Source organism: Cygnus atratus, chromosome 6 (genome assembly GCF_013377495.2).
Source record: "Cygnus atratus isolate AKBS03 ecotype Queensland, Australia chromosome 6, CAtr_DNAZoo_HiC_assembly, whole genome shotgun sequence".
Taxonomy (NCBI): domain Eukaryota; kingdom Metazoa; phylum Chordata; class Aves; order Anseriformes; family Anatidae; genus Cygnus; species Cygnus atratus.
Genome location: NC_066367.1, coordinates 26,862,233 through 26,881,383, shown reverse-complemented (window position 1 = coordinate 26,881,383; position 19,151 = coordinate 26,862,233). Strand labels below are relative to the sequence as shown.

Below are 19,151 nucleotides of genomic sequence, written 5' to 3'. Positions count from 1 at the left end.
AGATTCTTTTAACGCATATCAGCCAACAGTTAACTTGTGCTCTGCAACACAGGTGTTTTTTAACTCTTTCATTTTGTAAAATATCACAATGGATATTCACATTTCCATATAAAAGTTTGTTTCTTGAATTCACTGAGATCTTCATTCCAACGATGTTGTGTGGCAATGAGTTCAATAACAATGTCTTTTCTTTAAGAAACATTTCCTTTCTCCACATTTAAATCTGCTGCCTTTCACTGTCATTAGATGTAAATTTACTTCTGGATCATAAGAGAAAAAGTCGCCTTTGTCTTTAATTTTGGGCCCTATTGAAGAAGGAATCATATTTTTTTTCTTAGTTATAGTTTAGTCAGTGTCTAGTTTGTGGCTATGCTTTTTTATGTTCAATTTATAAACTCTTTTCAAGGGCTTCACCCACAGTTTTTCCTGTAGTTAATTATTTTGTTGTCATGCTTAAAAAATTCAGAGATGAAAGAGAAATGAGTTTCCTTTATAGAAACCACCCAGCTCTGCACTTGTATCCTGTTTATATATGTGTTTAATAATAAATTTTCCACCACCTTACATCCAAGAACTTTTAGGTGTGTAGCAAACATTTAATTAATTAATCTCACTTAGAACTTGTGAGGTAGGTTCCCTCATTTTACAGGTGAGATGGAGAGTGAGACAGTTAAATTAAGTGACTTACTTAATATCACACAGTGAGTCAGTGCTAACGCTGAAAATAGAGGTTATGTCTTCTGGTTCCTTGCTCTGTATTTTAATCATCAAACCCGACAACTCTAAAGTTGAGCAAACTCCTTAAATTATTAAAATACTTGTTCTCAATTCTGTGTTAGATTATCATGTTTTATTTCACATAAGCAGCTGAAATATTTGCAAAAGTTTTTCATGCTTAGGACTTTTTTAGTTTTTCCTTTTCAGATATAGCTTCAGATAGTGTCTGCATACGGTAATCCTGAACTTTAAAAATATACTCAGATCTCCAGAGGAAAAAGAAAAAAAAAAAAAAAAGAAAAGAAAGGGTAAGGATAAGGAACACACTTAAAACTCACGGCAATCTCTTTGATATCAATGTAGCAATACTCTTTTTTCATACTCTCAACAGTAGTTCCACTTAATATCCATAGCTTTACTAAATGGAGCATAGTAAAGTTATTGCCCCACAGAATGCAAGAGAGAGACTGCTTGTTACGCTGTCATGACTATATGAAAATGTAGCCTGAAGCACAAAGAAATTGCATCTTAAGAAATATCTGCTTAGACATGCAATTCTGAACGATATGCTGTATCATCTCAGGATAAACTGGTACATAAAGATGTACAAACCTTGAAAACTTGTTTAAACAAATAGTTCCTGTGTTCAGTCTAATGTCATGCTCCAACAGCTTTATAGCTTTTTGAGTGCACTCCATGTTTTTGTTTGTGTTGATGGGACATGAATATTTTTTTCCAGTACTCACTATCTTACCTGTTTAATAATATTCTTCAGTACAGGGAAGAATAAATGGCCCAGAAAATATGTACGTAGGCACAAGACAGAGAAAGGCTCAGGAAAGGAAACAGAGCGGTAACATTACCATAAATTGTTCCCTATTAAACCTGGATTTAAACATAGCTGTCTGTTACACAGGCTTATATAATGCTTTGTGTCATATAATATTTTTGCTACATGTGAGACAAGCAGCACAAGGCTGTAGCCAGCTCCTAGATTTCTGTAAGGACTTTTGCCATATGTAATGAAAGGGGAATCTGGGCAAGCAGCCTTTCCAACTTCATTGCAATTTAACAACAAAATACCTTAAAATTTCAACTGCTTCATTATTGAATGCAAATAACACTCCTAGGTGGTAAAATCATTAAATAAGCGTTGGCATACTGTATTTATAGAAACAACTCAAAGTAATGTAACATGTTGTACTTGCAAAGAAATGAGAGAGTCGCATCTTGCCTGCTGAACTGGGGGTTATGCAGACGGTTCCAGGTAGCAAGTCCTGGGGACATGTTCCAAAACGCCATCCTGTCTCCTCTCCAGGGTCATGTTGTTTTCCTTTTGGGTTTATCTTCTCTTTAAAAAGCATATTTTATACTTGTCACTAGGGCTCTGTCATCAGTGGCCAGCTGTCATTGGTGTCGTTGGAGTGTTGCTCCAGCTTTGCTTTCAGTTTCTGTTAGAGAAAAAGGTGTTTTCCTCACAGACTTCAGAAAACAGCCTGATGCCAAGTGAGCAACAGTTTGCAGGAGCACTGTGTCAGCACCCATCTATCAGGTCTTAGAGATGCTGTCTTTCAAAGGGGTTGTTGAAAGCCAGGCACAAATTGTCTGAATTGTCCAGTACAAGGTGGACAGGAGATGAGACCTCACAGACTTTGAAACCAAACCCAAGAAAGCAAAGCAAACAATTGAAAACATTTCTGTGGCTATTCGCTCATGTCCCCTTTTATTGACAGTTCCTATGACTAACCGGCCAAATGTGTTGGTAATAATGCTTGAGAAACTGCAAATTTTAATCAAGCATAGGTTAATATTTGGTAAAAAGAAGGTTTGAAATTACAATATGCCTAGGTGTTCTCTTCCAGGGTGGGAATAGAAAGAAGTCTTTGTGGTCTGATCAAAACTAAATAAAAGAGTTGAAGTTAAATGAATGTACATACAGTTCATGGGCAGAGAATCATTTTCTGCAGCAACCATTCAGTTAATAGGAGTGAAGGATGGATCAGTTTGTGGATAATCCGAATGAGAATGGATGATTTATAATATATTATCTCATTTGAGAAGAGCTCTGTCAAAGATGGGCCTTGAATTTTGGACTTGCTTCCTCTATTGTTGAAGAGAGCAGTCAGTCTAAATGATTAAATGGACATCGTATTTTAACTGTTAAATTTATTTAAGAATCCATTTTCAGTGAAAACCTCCATGTGTCCTGCCTGCCTCGGTAATCTCATTATTAGTCATTGCTCGTTAATAGACCTATCACAGCATTCTGCTGTTGATTCAGCACAGAAAGGAAACATTTTAGGAATGTCAGTTCTTTGCAGTGGTGGGGATTATACACATGGCAACAGTAAATGTTTGTGAAAGGTACGTGTTGTCTTCCTTCTGTCCCTATAAGACAGCAGGAAGGAAACTGAGGTACAGACATATGGATACTCTGAACAGTTAATACAATAATTATATTATGTACATTTCATTTGGAGAACTGAGAAAGTATTTGTGGTAGTATGTTGCTTACACATTACAACCAGCAAATGGCACTGGAAGTGAAAAGAAATGCACGATGAGGTAGTCGACCAGTTTAATTCTATTGTGCAAGCACAGTGAGCGGTACAAAGCTAAGGAATGTCACAAATGAGGGAAAAAATCCTGTATCAGTTACCTTAAATTGTATTAATTATAAAAGGTGGAGTTAGCAATGCAGGCGAGGTACATTTTTTTTCCAACATTCCTCATTATGTGTTAATCATGGCACTGTAAAGATCCAAATATCTTGGATCGTGTGACTTGCAAAATACCACTGGTACGTTTCTTGCTGGAACTTGGTACAGTGAGGCAAGTACAAGCTCAAACTGTGCATATGGGGAAGGACTGCTGTGTTCATTAAAACAAGCAGTTTCTGCTGAAACTAGTTTTGCTTGAGGACTAACTTGTGGTTCCAAGTGTCTTTCAGTGCTGACAGCTGAAGAAGGTAGCTCTGGGCCAGACTGTAATGTTCTCTCCTTGCTCTAATGGGCGGATGTGTTTAATTAACCTATGTTTCTGCAGAAGCAGACTTTCTGGCAAGCTGTAGGAATGCTAAAGGAGGGAAATCTAAACAGCAGCAAACCCAGGCACATTCTATACATCTAGTGCTAGGTAAAGAATGTTAATTCAGACAAATACTTACTGTTTCCTAGGAGATAGGTTCCTATAAGCAACTTTTGCAAAAGCAAGTTAATATGGTGGCCCCATTAGGACTTGTTCCCATTACTTCCACAAGACCCAGCTATGGTCCTGTGCCCTTCAGATTTTGTCTCTGATGTCCAGTTAAAGACTGGGCACAGTTCTTCAAGTGGGGGCTCACAGAAGCCTGTATTCAAGGGTGGAAATATTCAGCTTTGTCTCTCTTCCTGAGAGCTAGCCCTGATAGCCTTGCTGCCTGTTCCATGTCCAGCGGTGACTTCTCCAGCTACCAGAGCTAGGACAGATTTTTTTTCCAGATCGTCAGCTTTATAGCTAATTCTTCAGATATAAAGCAGATATAAACCAGAAATGCTCTGCACAGAGTTGCTGAAGGCACTGCTTTTCACTTGAAAAATGAAAGCACTGTAGATTACAATTCACACAAATACACCACACTCCCTGGCCACAATGTCCCTTGGCCCAACTCTTTGTTTCACTAAAAATTCCCAACGTTGCATGAGTGTTTTGCAACCAGGCAAAATAGAGTTTATCTTCTCTGACCTTCATCGGCTCCACTGCCACAATAGCATCATTGTTTCCTATCTCCTGCCCTTAATGAGCAGCACCCTCCATTCCTCTCACTTCCTTTCTGGCCCAAAGCTTTCCCTCTGAGGGACTTTTCAAAGCTGTGCTCTGTCATCTATTTTTGCTACTACTGTGATCTAATTTCCAGCTTCCTTCAGTCCTGGTTGTCTCAGTGTCAGCCAGCCAAAACCTTAGCTGTTTTTACTCAAAAACTGCCCTTTGAAGTTGAATGATGGACATTCCCTCTACTCTTGTAGCCTTACAAACAAGGTGCATTCCCAATTGACAGGAACATTTAGATTATAGTATTTTTCTCATTAAAACTGCACCATAGCATCACAGCATCAATTTCAATTGAGCGGTACTTTTCCCTCCTCAGCACTGTGATGCAGAACCCATTCCTTCATAACGCTGTGCAACCATCTCTGCAGTGCCACAGTATGCAAGAACTAGCATTAAGACTGCAGTTAAGTTACCAAACTCCTAATCCTGTGCTTTGACCTCGGGGTTTCTCTTCCAGAATGGAGAGGAGTCATAACTATAAATGAGGTAACAGAGGATAAATGAAACTGGCTACCGTTGTCAGAAATAGGAGCTCAATGTAATTCTTTAGCTTGCTCATGCTGGTCTTTGTTCATTTCCACTGAGGACTGATGACTCCAAAAGCCATAAGCTGCATGTTAAATTCTTGGGTGATGACAGTTTCCTTCATAATGTTGCCCAGTGTCTGTGATTGTAGAGATAGGACTGTGTAGGCCTGCTATGAGCGGAGCGTACTACTGCAGAGAGAAGGTGTGCACAAAGATCAAGGGTAGAGCAGGAGTCTTTATGGCCAGATAAGGACAGTGGTTTCCAAAAGCTCTCACTACCGACCAAACTCACAGCACTGACAGTGGATGCTGTCAGGCTAACGCTGATTGCTTTTAAAAATTCTGCACCAGCGTGGCTCAACATGCAGCCCGCTGGCCAAATCTGGTCTGCGGGATCTTCTGTCTGGCCTGAACCGCCTTTTCTATGGAAACTGCAAGGAGCGAGCTGCAGCCTCGTCCCAAAGAAAGGAATAGCAAGAGGATGCTTTTTGCTCATGCTTCTGAGAATACCCTGACATAGACAAATTGTTGCTGTGCTTCTAAGTTTCCGAGGACTTGAACGTGTGTAAGGAGACATTCCTATACAGCCTGCTGCCTTAGCTCATTGTCCGGTGGGTAAGAACAACACTTCTCCACCACTGCCACTCTCATTCATTGCTTGTTTTGGGGGAGTAGGGAACAAGGGAGAGTAGTGTTCCTCCGCAGCCTGTTGCTCCAACCAGCCTCCCTCCTAAGCCTGCTTCCTGGTCCCAGTGTAAATGTGTCATAGGATCATGGGAGGTAAGAAATCAGTCTTGGGCTGCTATTGATTGTCTTCTCAAAGGCCTATCCTTACACTGGGATCTGACTCATGTAGCCTCTGGGGCTTGACTACCCCATTAGTACACGTCATGTTGCCGTAGGTATCACTCACTGAGAAGGCATGTATGACAACGTCTTGTATTTGTATTCTTTGTATTTTATTTGTCTTTCTTTTCTTTGGCCATCTACGTTTGATGCATGTACTCAATTTCCCTGCAAAACTGCAGGAATTATGAGTTTCTAGTAATTAAGGAAATAATTACATTAACCATGGATTCTGTATGCATACAAGCTACAGGATCTGTGGGTTTATGCTGCAGGCTTTTTATTCAAGTGAATCTATCTAGCAGATTCTGAGTCCTATTTTCCTTCAGCAGAGGAAGCATAGTGGTGATGGGGACAGAACAGAAGTTGCTGTCCTTGGAGTTGATAGCAAAGCTCTTCCACTAGTGGGAACAGGCCCCTTTCTGAGTGAATCCAAAGACTAAAAGCCACTGGGAAGAATTATAAAACATCCGTTTAATTTTAACATGACCTACGTATGAATTACAAAAACCGAGAGCTCTGACTTAAAAACAAGTTGAAACAATTACTTTATCTTCAGGGAAATTCTCTAAGTATTGGACAGGGATGTAGATCTCAGCTGAAACTTCTGCTTGAGGAAAAGTGCTACTGGATGGGCCCATGGCTCAGTTTCAGCATATGCAGCCAGTTAAGGTACAGTGGAAAGGTACATTTACTTTTAGTCAAGCTAAACAGGTACCTCTCCTAATTTTGATGGATAGCAGTTAATTACAGTCTTCCTCTTCATAAGAAGTATACATTTCTTTCTTTTGTTAGCATGTCTGACAATGGCAGGGGATTTTTCTGGGGGTAGTCTTGCAAGAAAACTGTAGCTTCAGGCACTCCGTATGAAGCCAAATACAAGGGAAGGGTGGAGTGAAGTTGCTATTTGATAATAGGAATAATCTACCAGAAAGTTTCCTTATCTGTCTTCAGTACTTGTTTTTTCTGAAAATAACTGTGATGAAAAGGCGTGAGCTATTTTTCTCTGCTGTGAATTCTTTTCTGATAAGATTTTTGGAAGAAATCACAATGCTATCTTCATTCAAATCCTTTGTAAAAGGCATTTCTTCCATAAAGTGTTTCTATGCTAATCCACTAGGCGTTGCTATTTACATCTTTAAAAGAAACAAAGTACTTAACCTGGACTGATTGTAGATTAAAAATTACTGAGTGCATGTCCCATAGAAAAGCACAATCCATGGAAAAAAATCCATTTCCTCCTGGCAGTAGTTCTTTATACTGTGTTTTTATTTCTTATTGTTGATTGTAATCTCTACAGGAAAGGGGCGTTTGTTTTTATGCACCTTTAAGGCATCATATATGTCTGTAACTTTATGTAAATTAGTGAAAATCAAGAAGGAAACAAGATAATTTTACAATACAAATTAGCATTGCTTTGAATAGCAGTCAAATTCTGCTGTCATCCCAGTGTAAATCCAGATTTGGTGTGAAGTCACTGGAATGAAATACAATCATAGCTCTTGATGCAAAGAAGACAGTAAAGGGGAGAGAAGGTCGGTAACGCTGCCTCTAATAGATCCATTCCCCTTATCTTAGGCTATGCAGACATTAAATAATCCAAGTCTTCGATTCAGGACATGCTGAATCTATGCTGCTTTGTGCTATAAGGTGGCAATATAATTCAGAAATACAGATCTGCTCTTTAGAAGTACATAAAGCAGTAGTTCCCAAAGCAGGCTCTGTTATAACTAGTGAGGTCACAATAGTTTCAAATGAGGTCACAAGCTAAATGAAATCCAGTCTAATCACGTTTTATGCTAGTATTTGGGGCTACATTAAATTCTTGCTCTACAGTCGCTGTGATTTTCTGCTGTGGGAAAAAATAGGGGACTTCTGTCTTTTATTCTGTGAAAGACTGAGTGGAGACTATTTCCTCTGAGTCACCAGAGGGAGAAGTCCATTACCACAGGGGCGAAACGTGTGAACATGACAGCTAGAACTCAAAAAGTCCCCACAACTGGGAATGCACCAAATCTGTTGATTTCAAGCCCAAAGGTGTCAACACTACTGCTTTTCACAGAATCACAGACTGGTTGAGGTTGGAAGGGACCTCTGGAAATTGCCTAGTCCAACCTCCTTGCTCAAGCAGGGTCACCTTGAGCATGTTGCACAGGATCACATCCAGGCGGGTTTTGAGTATCTCCGGGAAAGGAGACTCCACAGCCTCTCCGGGCAACCTCTTCCAGTGCTCCTTCACTCTCACAGATTTCAATTGCAATTTCAAAATTCTAATTAGTCTACACGCCCCAAATAGTATGTTGCTATAATAATTATCATAACAAAGTTATTTATAGAACAGTCCACTACAACCAAAATGCACTCACCACTAGGTAAAATATGGCAGCTATTTATGCATGATACATAACAGATTAGAAGAAAGAAATAAGACTCTTACATCCATCAGAAATATCTGGACTATCCCCTCCTCTTTTTTTTTTTTCTTTTTTCTTTTTTTAAGCAGTGTGTGCATATGTGTGCAGGAATCTGGCAAGGAAGCCCTGTCACTGAAGGCAGGGGATGTTGCAGAGGCAGCAGGCTGGGAGCAGGGAAGGAAGGCAACACTTCCTGTTGCCCATTAGCAAGCTCGGAGGAAGGAAGGCATCCTGCCCAGTCATGCTAAATCAGCTAGAGTCCCTAAGAAAACAGTAAATCCATTGCACTACCGTGTTTAAGCAGAAGGATGCTCAGTTTTGTCTAGGAAAGAGAAGCAATGATTTTGTACATAGGTGTGCAAAGCACCTCCCTGAACTTCGCTCATCTGTACTGTGATTTGCTAAGCTACTCAAGGAAACTGTAAACTTAAGAACCTGAGGACTTATCTGTCTTTGTTTTGTCTCCCTTTATCAAGCACACTTGTTCAGTTTTTATCTCCTTATGCTATGCCTCTACTTATGTCCCAGTAAAATCCCAGTAAAATCCCCCATCTGAAATTATTTTTCTTTTTGGCTGAATGACTGCTATGGTCCATTTGTTGATTTGTGAAATTCAACTACATTTAGCATGGCGATCACCCTATATAGCACAGTTTAAAGAATAATAGCCTGTCTTTACACGGAGAATCGCCACATCCTCTAAGCCAAAGCAATCCAATGACCTGGAAAGGAACATCAGAGTTCAGTCCTTAGCATCTTGTCTAGAAGTTGTCAGTTCCACAGGTAGTTTCTGTAATATTAGTATTTTCAAGATCCAACCATTGTTAAGCACAGTCTAATGGTTTAACTGCTTATTAATGGATTCAGTTGTCTTACAGCATTTAGCCAAATTGACACAAACAACAAGGTAAACAGATTTAAAGTTGTCATCCTCATGGGGCAACTTCGCACACAAGCTACTATCAGCAACACTAAATTACAAAAATACTTGCAAAATCTTTGTTAAATAATATTCAATTGAGATTTCCTCACACCAATTTATATTAAGTCATACAGAATAGAATACATTTAAAAAACCCAAGCAAACAAAAATAACAAAACTTTAGGAAGGAAAAATATACAAAAAAAAGATTGCTGATGTAAGGCTGAATTCTCAGGCTGTTTCATTACTATCCCTGTTACCATTTATCAAGGACTTCCAGACCAGTTTCAAGTCAGATTTTCCTCTCCTTTTCATTTATAACTCCGACTGTTACACTCATAACTCTCATATTCTTTGCTAAAATTTTCTCTCTTAAGGCTTTCTCAGGCCGTGTTATTTCTGCTCAGATTTGAATCAGCAAAGCAGAACGTTTCCTGGCCTTGGAGGGATGAATCTGTACTTGATATTAGGAGCCTGTGTCAGCACTAACAGGATGCAGACCAGGAAGCTATGCATTTTATTAACAGGAACTAGAAAATAGAAAAAGAGTGGCAAAGGTTTGGCAGAAATAGAATGAAATGTTTGTACATGGAATAGAATAAGAACTGGAACTAAAATACTTTTATATAAACTAAAACAAGGTTGCCAGCAAACTAGTTTGTTAGATTTGGAAATCACCAGTAGCTTTTGAGAAAAAGCTTAAGCTCAAAAGCTGGGGTTTGAATAAAAGCTCTAGCTGCGTAACAAACTAGAGGCATGTCTCTGGCATGCTGAAAAAGATTGCTTCAGTGAATTCAGAGTACAATATGAGTTATATCCTGGAGCAACAAACTGTACTGACAAATCAATGGCCAAAATTTGGAATCAAACAAAAATGAAGCTAGAATGAATATTGGTCAATAAGAGTAAAAATTGACTCCAGTTCTCACTGGAACACAAAACGTGCTTCTCAGGGAACTAAAAGTGCACATGGATCAAAATACAAACAGGAAATAGCTCTGTGGTGTGGATCTAAAGTAAGACTAGGAGTAGCCACAAGCATGGTACCATCTAATGTATAGTGGCTCTGGGAGCTGCTCAACATTTCCTGGATCTGGACTAAGATCTTTTCATACCTCTTCTAGCAGTAGCATCTCAAGACCCTCCCCGTGATCCAAACCTGCATGAGAGTGAGCTTGATTGTTGGAAATTTGCTACATGAACTAGGAGTCTGTGTAGAAAAAAAAGCTGGCAGCCATTTTGCTGATTATCTTTCCGTGTTGGTGTTCCCGTTAATTACAGCTTTTTCCTGAGTGAAGTCTTTAACAGGGATAGGTGGGCAGGGCCCTCCAATCACGTTAGAATGACTTCTATATTTTAAGGCAGATAAGCTACTCTTCAAGTAGAGGTAGGAGTCCTAGCTGAACCTTATTCCATTTCCAGAACAGTCCCTCATTACAGGTTTCGATTTTTTTTTAATTTCTTTCACACCACAGTCTTTACTGCTTCTAGTTTCTACCTGTCACGTGTTTGCTTGACAAGAAGTAAGAACCAAAGCTTCCATGAAGATACACAGAACTTCAGCGGCAGAGAAACCAACTATGGTTTAGTGCACTGAAAGTTTTGTAAGATTCACAGCTCTCTCTGAACTAAGAATTGTAGAAAGTATTGTAACGACAAACTCATTTCTAACCAATTTAAAATATGAGCCCTGAAGTTTAAGGAAATTTGAACTCTGCAGGGAGCACCTATACATTAACACTGCAGCTCTTTCTGCCGTGATCCAGACTGTATTTAGAAATGATAGCTTAGACTGCAGTGCTAATGTATAGGTGCAGCTCTCTCTCTGTTAATATCATACAAAAATGTAAGAAAATACAGATCAGCTAAGTAGAGATGGTAAAATTCGGTTCCTTTTCTTCCCAAATTGAAAGCTTCCCAAATTATCCCCAGAAAACCCTTGGAGAGATTTAAGAAAAGCCTCAAGGAAACTGTTGCTGAGCCTCCAGTGCTGAGAAGTCAAAGGAGTCCAGCTGATCCAAACAAAGGATTCTTTACATGCTAATCAAAAGAGAGATTCAGCAGGTGGCCACATTGCTTAAGCTCTGTGAAAGGAAACTGAAAAGGCAGAACTACATCAAGCTGAATCTAGCATGGACGTGACATGACTATTGCATTTTGCATTTGACATAATGGATATCTTCAGCCACAATGGCCAAATCCATAGCATTTTTGCCTTCCAAAGAGCATGAAGGGCTGCCCTTTCTTGGAAGGAAGTGGCAGCTGCCTCAAGACTATAATATCTCAGGCTTGCTCTATATAAAGATCTTTTCTAAATTTAAAAGAAAATAACTAGTTTGGTTAAAACGTTCGTCAAGAAAAGACAAATCATTAAACGTTTTGGATCTTCCATTTAGTTTGCCTGTTTCCAGCCTTATAACTGTTAAATGGAAACACTAAGACCACAAACGTTAGCATCTACAACCCTCTTGATAGAAACAACCTTTACCAAAAGAGCTGGACAGGTATCTTGTAAATCCTGCCCTTCTCCATAAATTGAAAGCGGGATGGAAGTAGAGAATAGCAGTCATTTCTTCCAATTCACAGAAAGAAAATTCATCCTTTTATCCGATGTCTCAGGGAATACAGGTTCTATATAGCATGTAGGAAACCAGAGATCACTTGCCTCCTCCACTGAGGTGATTGGAGCCCTTATCTAGGGGGAAAATACTCCAAACAGTGAAAGCCAAAGACTATCTTGTGCAAGGCGAGGGATGTATTTAGTCCTTCTTGTTGAAGCTGATCCAGTTTGCATGCTATAAAACTCACTAAACCAGGGACAGTACAAGCAAGAGTGATTTAATCTTACCTAATGATTAAACCACACATTGAACAGTCCCTGCTCTCATAAAGACGTTGCAATTTATACTGCCTGCACTGCTGGCATCTGTGCCTTCACAGTTCTAGTTTCCATGGGCAGGATTATAGCATCTGCTTGGCATCATGCATCTATTTCCATGAACCAGGTATGCTTCTGGGACAGTGTAAATGAGCAACGCCAGTTTTTAACTTTACCAGTTAACTTACAGTGACTCATATGAGAGTTTAAGCTTGAGGCTTGCAGACTGAAGTCTTCTATCGATCTGCAGAAAAGAAAAAACAGGATTTTCCCCCCTATACTATGTATGTACCTATCATTTGTTATCTGCAGAGACTAGTTCTTGAAGGGAGATAACTTCCCTTTTCTGTTCAACTCAAACAACGATGATCACAATGATTCAATATGAAATTGTTTTTTACAGCATAGAAACTGTCCGAAGACCAACAATCTGACCATTTCTGTAGTGATTTATATCTGTATCATCTGCCATTTGGCATTTTACAGATGTTTTTACAGACATTGATTGCTACAGAAGAAGAAAAGGTAGGAGAAAAGCGGGCCTTGTATGTCTTATGACCTGGTTGTAATTCCATTATAAATGTTAGAGAACCATTGTATAGAAAAAGGAAAGCCTTATAAAGGGACAAGGGTTATAAGGGGAATAAATATAGTTAGGTGACTCAGATCAAAGTAATTCATTTTCCATTGCTGAAAGTCTGATCAGAAAAAAATGCAGCTAAAGGTCTGTTGTTGCCTTTCAAGAAATCCAGCTTGAGGATGAAATTCATGCCTGAATGCAGAGAAGCAATTTTGAAAAGTCAGAAGTTTGATTTATTGTTCTCTGAAAGGTTGTGTAAAGCTTTTTGTTGAAGATCTCAAAGTTATACAAAGGTGTTTTGTATGATTAAGGGCAATCATAATTCTCAAAGCTTCTTAGAAAATATAGACGCTGTTGGGACTTGTTCCTTATTTACTGTAAATTTCATTTTTTCCACCTGAGTAGATGGAACATCTTAAAAGAATTTGTTCAAGACTTACATTGCAAATTCTCATGATCCATACAGCAGTAGTACAGATGCAGATTTGCAATATATGATATATGTGGATTCTGCTGTCATCTATGATCATGTCAAATCAAGTAAACAAGATTTGAGAAAGCCAAAATGCAACACTCTTCAATAAACTGTAATTGATCAAAAAATGGCCAAAAAAGCCATTCTTTGGCCATTGCTCTGACAAGCCTGTAACACAGCTTGTAAAGTTAAAAGACAATACAGAAGTCAGGATGTTATCTAAATGAGATACAATGGATGCTTATTTTGAAATTACTCTCCTTAATCCCCTAATGTAAAGCATATTGTACTCTTATCAAATTAACATGAGAAAAAAAAAGGAGAGGCTGTTTGTAGACTGTATTGGGTTATCAACCGCAAGAACACGGCTTTTCTAGAAGAGAAGAATGCTGTGTAAACTAACACATGAACATTCAGCTCAACAGTGAAAATTTTCTTCAGTGTAGCAGTATTATCACATTACTGGATTATGTTCTAAGCAAGCTCGGTAACTGAGAGTGGTGGTATAAAAATACGATTACATTAGCATATTTGTAGACAGACAAACTTCCTTATAACCTTTGCTGATTGAACAAATTCCTGCAGGTTTCCTACAATAACCACTTTACCCACTTTTGAGGCTGTTACCTCTGGGCTGAAATACAGCATCTAATGAACAGCGCAGTGTTATATTGTGTGAGTTTAGGGAGTAAAGAATCTGTAGCCAAGTGTAGTGAAGAGCAATTTTGGTAGACAAACTTTGTAGCCATTTGTTTTACCACCAAATCCACTTCACACAGCACTTGGATTTCCAAAAGAGATTTGCCCATTCAAGTTCACATTCAGACCTTCTTCAATTTGACATTTGCCAGCACAATAACGCAAAGGTACATTGTAGGTGCAATAAAAGTCTGATTTTTAGCCACTCAGTCATACCAGAGTTAATTCCATACAATATACCACTGAAGCATGGGTAAAATACTATCATAATGATAAATAATTCTATTACAAAATTTGGGTCCCCAAATCCCTCTCATAAATTGTAAGGTGTTTGGGAAATAAAAATTTTACTGCCACTTAAGTGGTAAGGGGGCATTGAGACTTCCAAATATTTGCAATAGATGTTCCAATTAAACATTCAAAAGAGAAAAATGCATTAATAACAACGAAGAGAGCAGTCTAAATATGAAGAGCTTTCATTGCATAAAAATATGCTCTTCTTTAATTTGCAGAAGGACATTTTAGCCTTATTCTAAGTTAGGTAAATTATAGTCTGCAGGCAGAAGCAGATACTTAAAATTATATATTTTTTTCCATTGATAAATCTTTCTAACGTACTGATCCCACCCTGCTAGAATGCTGGTTGCTATCAAAGCCAGTAGTTTTCATGATTAATTTAATGTATTTGCCAACAATTTCATCTGGAAAAAATTATTAAAGAAGAAGTCACAGAAGAACTGATAACATGATTTTTTTTATTATATTTTTTTCTTCATGAATGCTCAAATCACTCTCCAACAGCAGCTATTCAGTTAGGTAGCGATGTTCAACTCAGTGAGCAAAATTCTCAATAATGTTAGCTAGCTGCTTTATTTTTCTGGCAAAAATACCCTGCCTTATCTTTTCCCACAATAATTCTAGTTTTCACATAATTGGTTTCAGTATGATAATCACATCCAAGCTTATCTGTAAGACACTAAGGTACATTTTCTACCCTCCATCTAACTGGTAAAGCCTTAGTTAATGTATCTGCTTCAGCAGTGCACTTGAGGAAATGTGGGCCAGCTGGAGAGAGGCCAAAGAAGAAAGAGAGTGTCTGGCAATTAGGAAACATGGCCTATGGGGAACAACTGAAAAAAAAATAGGTGTTATTTTGAAGAAAAAAGCGATTCAGAAGAGTGAAAAAATAATGATTTTTTTTTCATATTTAACAGGTTGAAGCAAAAGGAAGAGAAAAATCTGATTGCTATGCCCACTTTGCAACTAGTTAGTAGGCTTAAACTGTAGCAAGTGACATTTAAAGTAATTTAAGGTAAATATTGTTAATTTTCTTCTCATGATAAAGTAATCCAATATTTTAAATAAATGGTTATGATGATGATGCAATTTTCATTGCAATAAACAAATACATGCCAAAAATGATATATGTATCATTTAATACAATTTTAATTGCATTAAACAAACACATGCCAAAAACGTATACATGCCAAGATCATGTATAACTGATCTTGCCTTTGGGCCACCTCACCTGCTATGACTCTCTCCAGTCCTTTTATTTTCTTTTGATTCTAGGCTCTCAAGATAGTTACAATAAAGTTATCTCCTTCTGTAAAGTCTCCAAGATCAGGCCCTAAATCTGTCACGCTGTTGATAATCATGATGATTAGAAGTTTAACACTTGTAACGCGGGTGTGTGAAATTCCTTACCTCACAACATTTCAGTAAGAATCTCCTTAAAATGACCTTGTAGTTTGATCCTGACAGAATCCCAGCTGCACCTGAAATTGCAAGGTGATTCCGTAGTGAACTTTAGTGAGTTGACTTCCTGGTATTTGTAAGAAAAATGAAGGGCGTGATATAATCAAAACACCATAAACTGCTACAAGGCCAAAACCACAATCATATTTCATTTACTATCATTTGTTTCTGATATAGTTTGTTTTACTGCCTTATGATTTTTTAATGCCGAAATTCATAAATCGTAGCAAGGTCAGCTTAATTCTCAGTCAGTATACAAATAATCTATGTAATGTAGTTCTTATTAGACTATCCATCCCTGAAGAGAAAATGATCTTTGACTATATTATTTTTATTTTAGAACAAGCTCTGAATGCACACTATGTACATGTACCTCTTCTGACAAGCTATCTAAGCCTAGATTAACTCTGGCAGCTGAACTCTGCACATACAAAAAATGTTGTATTTTGAGAACAAAAAAGATATCATAACATTCTAGCTAATGCAACAGTACTTTTTTTTTCCCTATTCTCTCCAGTTTGCTTTCTTCTGTTCTCCCCAGCTTTATGCTAGCATTCATTTTGATTGCAGAATGGTTCAGTAAACAGGATAAAAATAATACAGTGGCTTTGGATTGAACAAATTAATAAAGCCTTACAGGTCTGGTTACCCTCAGTGAGCCTTTGTTTCATGCTGCACAGGTGCTACAGGGCACTGGCCACGTATAACCAAGAATTCCACCAGAGAGGGAACAGCCCCTGCTGCTTTATCCCGTTCTTATGTTACTGGCTCAGCCTCAGTTCTGGAGTCATGGCAGGACCACTTTTTTCTCCACTGATTCCTGACTTTGTGGTCATTGCTGGCAGTAGAGTTAAACAACAGGTCCTTCTCAGTCCCTTTTCTGATGCTGTGGCAAAAGTTGTGAATCAGGTACTTATCCTGCAGCTGTCCCTCTCCAGCATTCAGATGTAAGCAGAGAAGAAAAGCTGCCTCTTCTGTTTTTGCCAGGGACTGCAAATCACTTACTGCAAGTAATTCTGCAAGACTGCCTTTCTGTGCAGCACTGATTCCCTTGCAGTTCCAAGATCCTCCTCAAGTTCTTTAACCTTTAAAGTCTTTTAAAATCAGATTAAACACCTTTCCTACAAGCTCCCAGCAGAAACAGGGAACTCCTTCTGTCCATCATTTGCAACCTGTTAGGTTTTTTAGTTCCTGAAATACATTTTTTCCCGAACTGGATTCCATACCTTGTTCCTCCCACAGTCACTTGTGAAAAAAAAAAAAAAAAAAAAAAAAACAATAGGGCAGAGATTCTGTAAAACACTGCCAAAGGAGAGCTGGGAATGCAGATGGTGGTTTTGCACATACTCTGCACAGGTGTAAATGACAAACATGGGGCCCAAGACAAGACAACTGTCAGCCTCATCCAGCATGAATTTATCCATTTAGCTTCTCTCCCTCATTAGTGGTGGGTATGGTAATTCACCCTAGATCCCATAATCAAACAGATCTACTCATCCCTGCCTCACACAGGGTAGGTTTAGGGTCTACTCTCTGTCCTTTCCATTTAATTTTTTCTCTACTTCTCCTTGATTTTGTTTGCCAATTATTTCCACAATAAATAAATAAATAAAATTGAGCTATCTACCTGGGTTTTATATCTTTCTCTTGACTAGTTTCTAGAGCTAATTTCAGCTAATTCTTGCTTCAGATAGCCGTCTTTCTAAAATACATTTCTACTTACAAAATAGAATTGCCCAGAAAGGAAGCATGAGTCTTAATCTTTGCAAAGAAAAAAAAAATATTTGCTGCTCAGTTATCCCACCCCACTTCACGTTGTTCACAATGGCCCTAGCAGTGGCACAGACTGCCCTGTTACATCCTTAGTGGGCTGGAAACTAAATACATGCATCAAAAATACTGTGCCTATCTCAAAGAGTTTGCAGTCTGAAGCATATTATGGCATGATGAAGTGACAGCTGGAGATAATTTTTTCCATCTCTACTGAAATCTGACTTGTTTAGAAAGTGAACATTTATTGTCTGTAAAGCACTTAGAATAAAATAAATGCAATATAAATGATAAAAGGAATTTTCTCCCCTAAATTGTTCTATGGAAAATTTCTTAAAGTACTGAAGCAAAAATATATCTGTAACACCTATGGTAACCATGGAGATTATACCAGGCAACATGCATAATGATTTAAAATGTGGCCTCAGACAAACGTTCTTTGTCATGACTCGCTTACTATAAAGTAGATTTCCCCTAAACAATTTGCAGAAGCAGGATAGAGGTGGTTTATTTCTCAACCCTGTTTTTTGCAACAGGATAAGGGGAAGTGTCAGCTCTGTGGTATGGGCAGCAGACTAATACTGTGGTCTGCCTGGAAAGATCCAGCTTCTTAGGTTCTTGGTAATTCCAACTCAAAGATAAGATTGGCTGAAAATATTTCTCTCTTTTGAATAGTCACATCAGAGTGGCTGGTCCCACCATTATTGCCAGCATGACATGAAAGATGGCCGTGGAGACTTGGATATTTTTAGGGCTCCATACAAACGCACAAAATGTATCAAAAAGCAATGCATAATCCTAGAAATATCAAGATTTGGGTAATTTAAGTAGTATCTATAAACCAGCATTCTTTCACATTCTGCAATATCTTTTTCTTCGCTTATTCTTTCCCTGCATGGGTGGCATCAAACAGTAAATGGCTCTTAGTCTGCCAGCTTCCATGCAGGAAGAATATTGACACGGTTCTTAATTTAATACATCCTATAATGCAGAGGGAAAAAAAATGCTGGAATTGAGACCTTTCCCAATGCACAAACCTGAAAGGAGAAAAGTCGCATTTCCATCTAAGGGATTAACTAAAATCTGGTGCTTTGTTCAGTTGTTTAAGTCAAGAGGAGAAGCTAGTGATGAGGTAAAGATGATGTCAATCCTGTTTATTTATGAGTGATGTAGAAAACTTTTTTATGCAGTGCTGAAATACTCAGCTGATTCTCAGAGCCACACACCTACTTTTTTTTTTTCTGCCTCTGTAAGTTTTTTTTCCCAGTTTCTGGTATTTTTTTGCCAACCGTGAAATTACAGATTATAGTAAATCTCTTTTCAGTTCCTCCTCCTTCATTTTACTTTGTTTTGGAAATAGGCCATTGTTTCACCTATCACTTTTATAAAGCTGCATTGCTATTGCTTTTTTTTTTTTTTCATTTGCCTTTGCCATAAGTGAGGGTCCTTTTTTATTCTCTCCAATCTCAAAATACAATTTCACTCACAGAGGTGAAAATAGACAGAGGTGGAAGGCAATTCCTTCCCTTCCATAGGAGGCTGCATGGAAGCCCTATGTGAGAGCAGGAGCTGGCTGCTCAGTCACTTCTGTTCTGCTGCATTTGACCCAGAGGATCTCAAACCAAAGAGATTAGTGAAAATAATGACTTTTATCATTTCCAAAAGGGGCCTTATCATGCAAACTGCTGTTTTATGAGAAGGAGAAACTTTACCCGAGATATTCATTCTAACTTCAGTGTGTGGAATAGGTCAAAT

General features: G+C 38.4%; 2 protein-coding genes across 4 annotated transcripts in view; one reads left to right on the top strand and one right to left on the bottom strand.

Annotated features, from left to right (window-relative positions):
- LOC118243142 (F-box only protein 42-like) overlaps positions 1-2,162 on the bottom strand; it is a 33,730-nt gene extending 31,568 nt beyond the window's left edge. Inside the window, exon 1 of the mRNA XM_050711745.1 lies at positions 1,952-2,162. The gene's annotated coding sequence lies outside the window, so the exon portion shown is untranslated. The remainder of the gene's footprint in view (positions 1-1,951) is intronic.
- The window catches only part of RALB (RAS like proto-oncogene B), a 44,625-nt gene that overhangs the window by 1,485 nt on the left and 23,989 nt on the right, over positions 1-19,151 (top strand). The window lies entirely within an intron of this gene.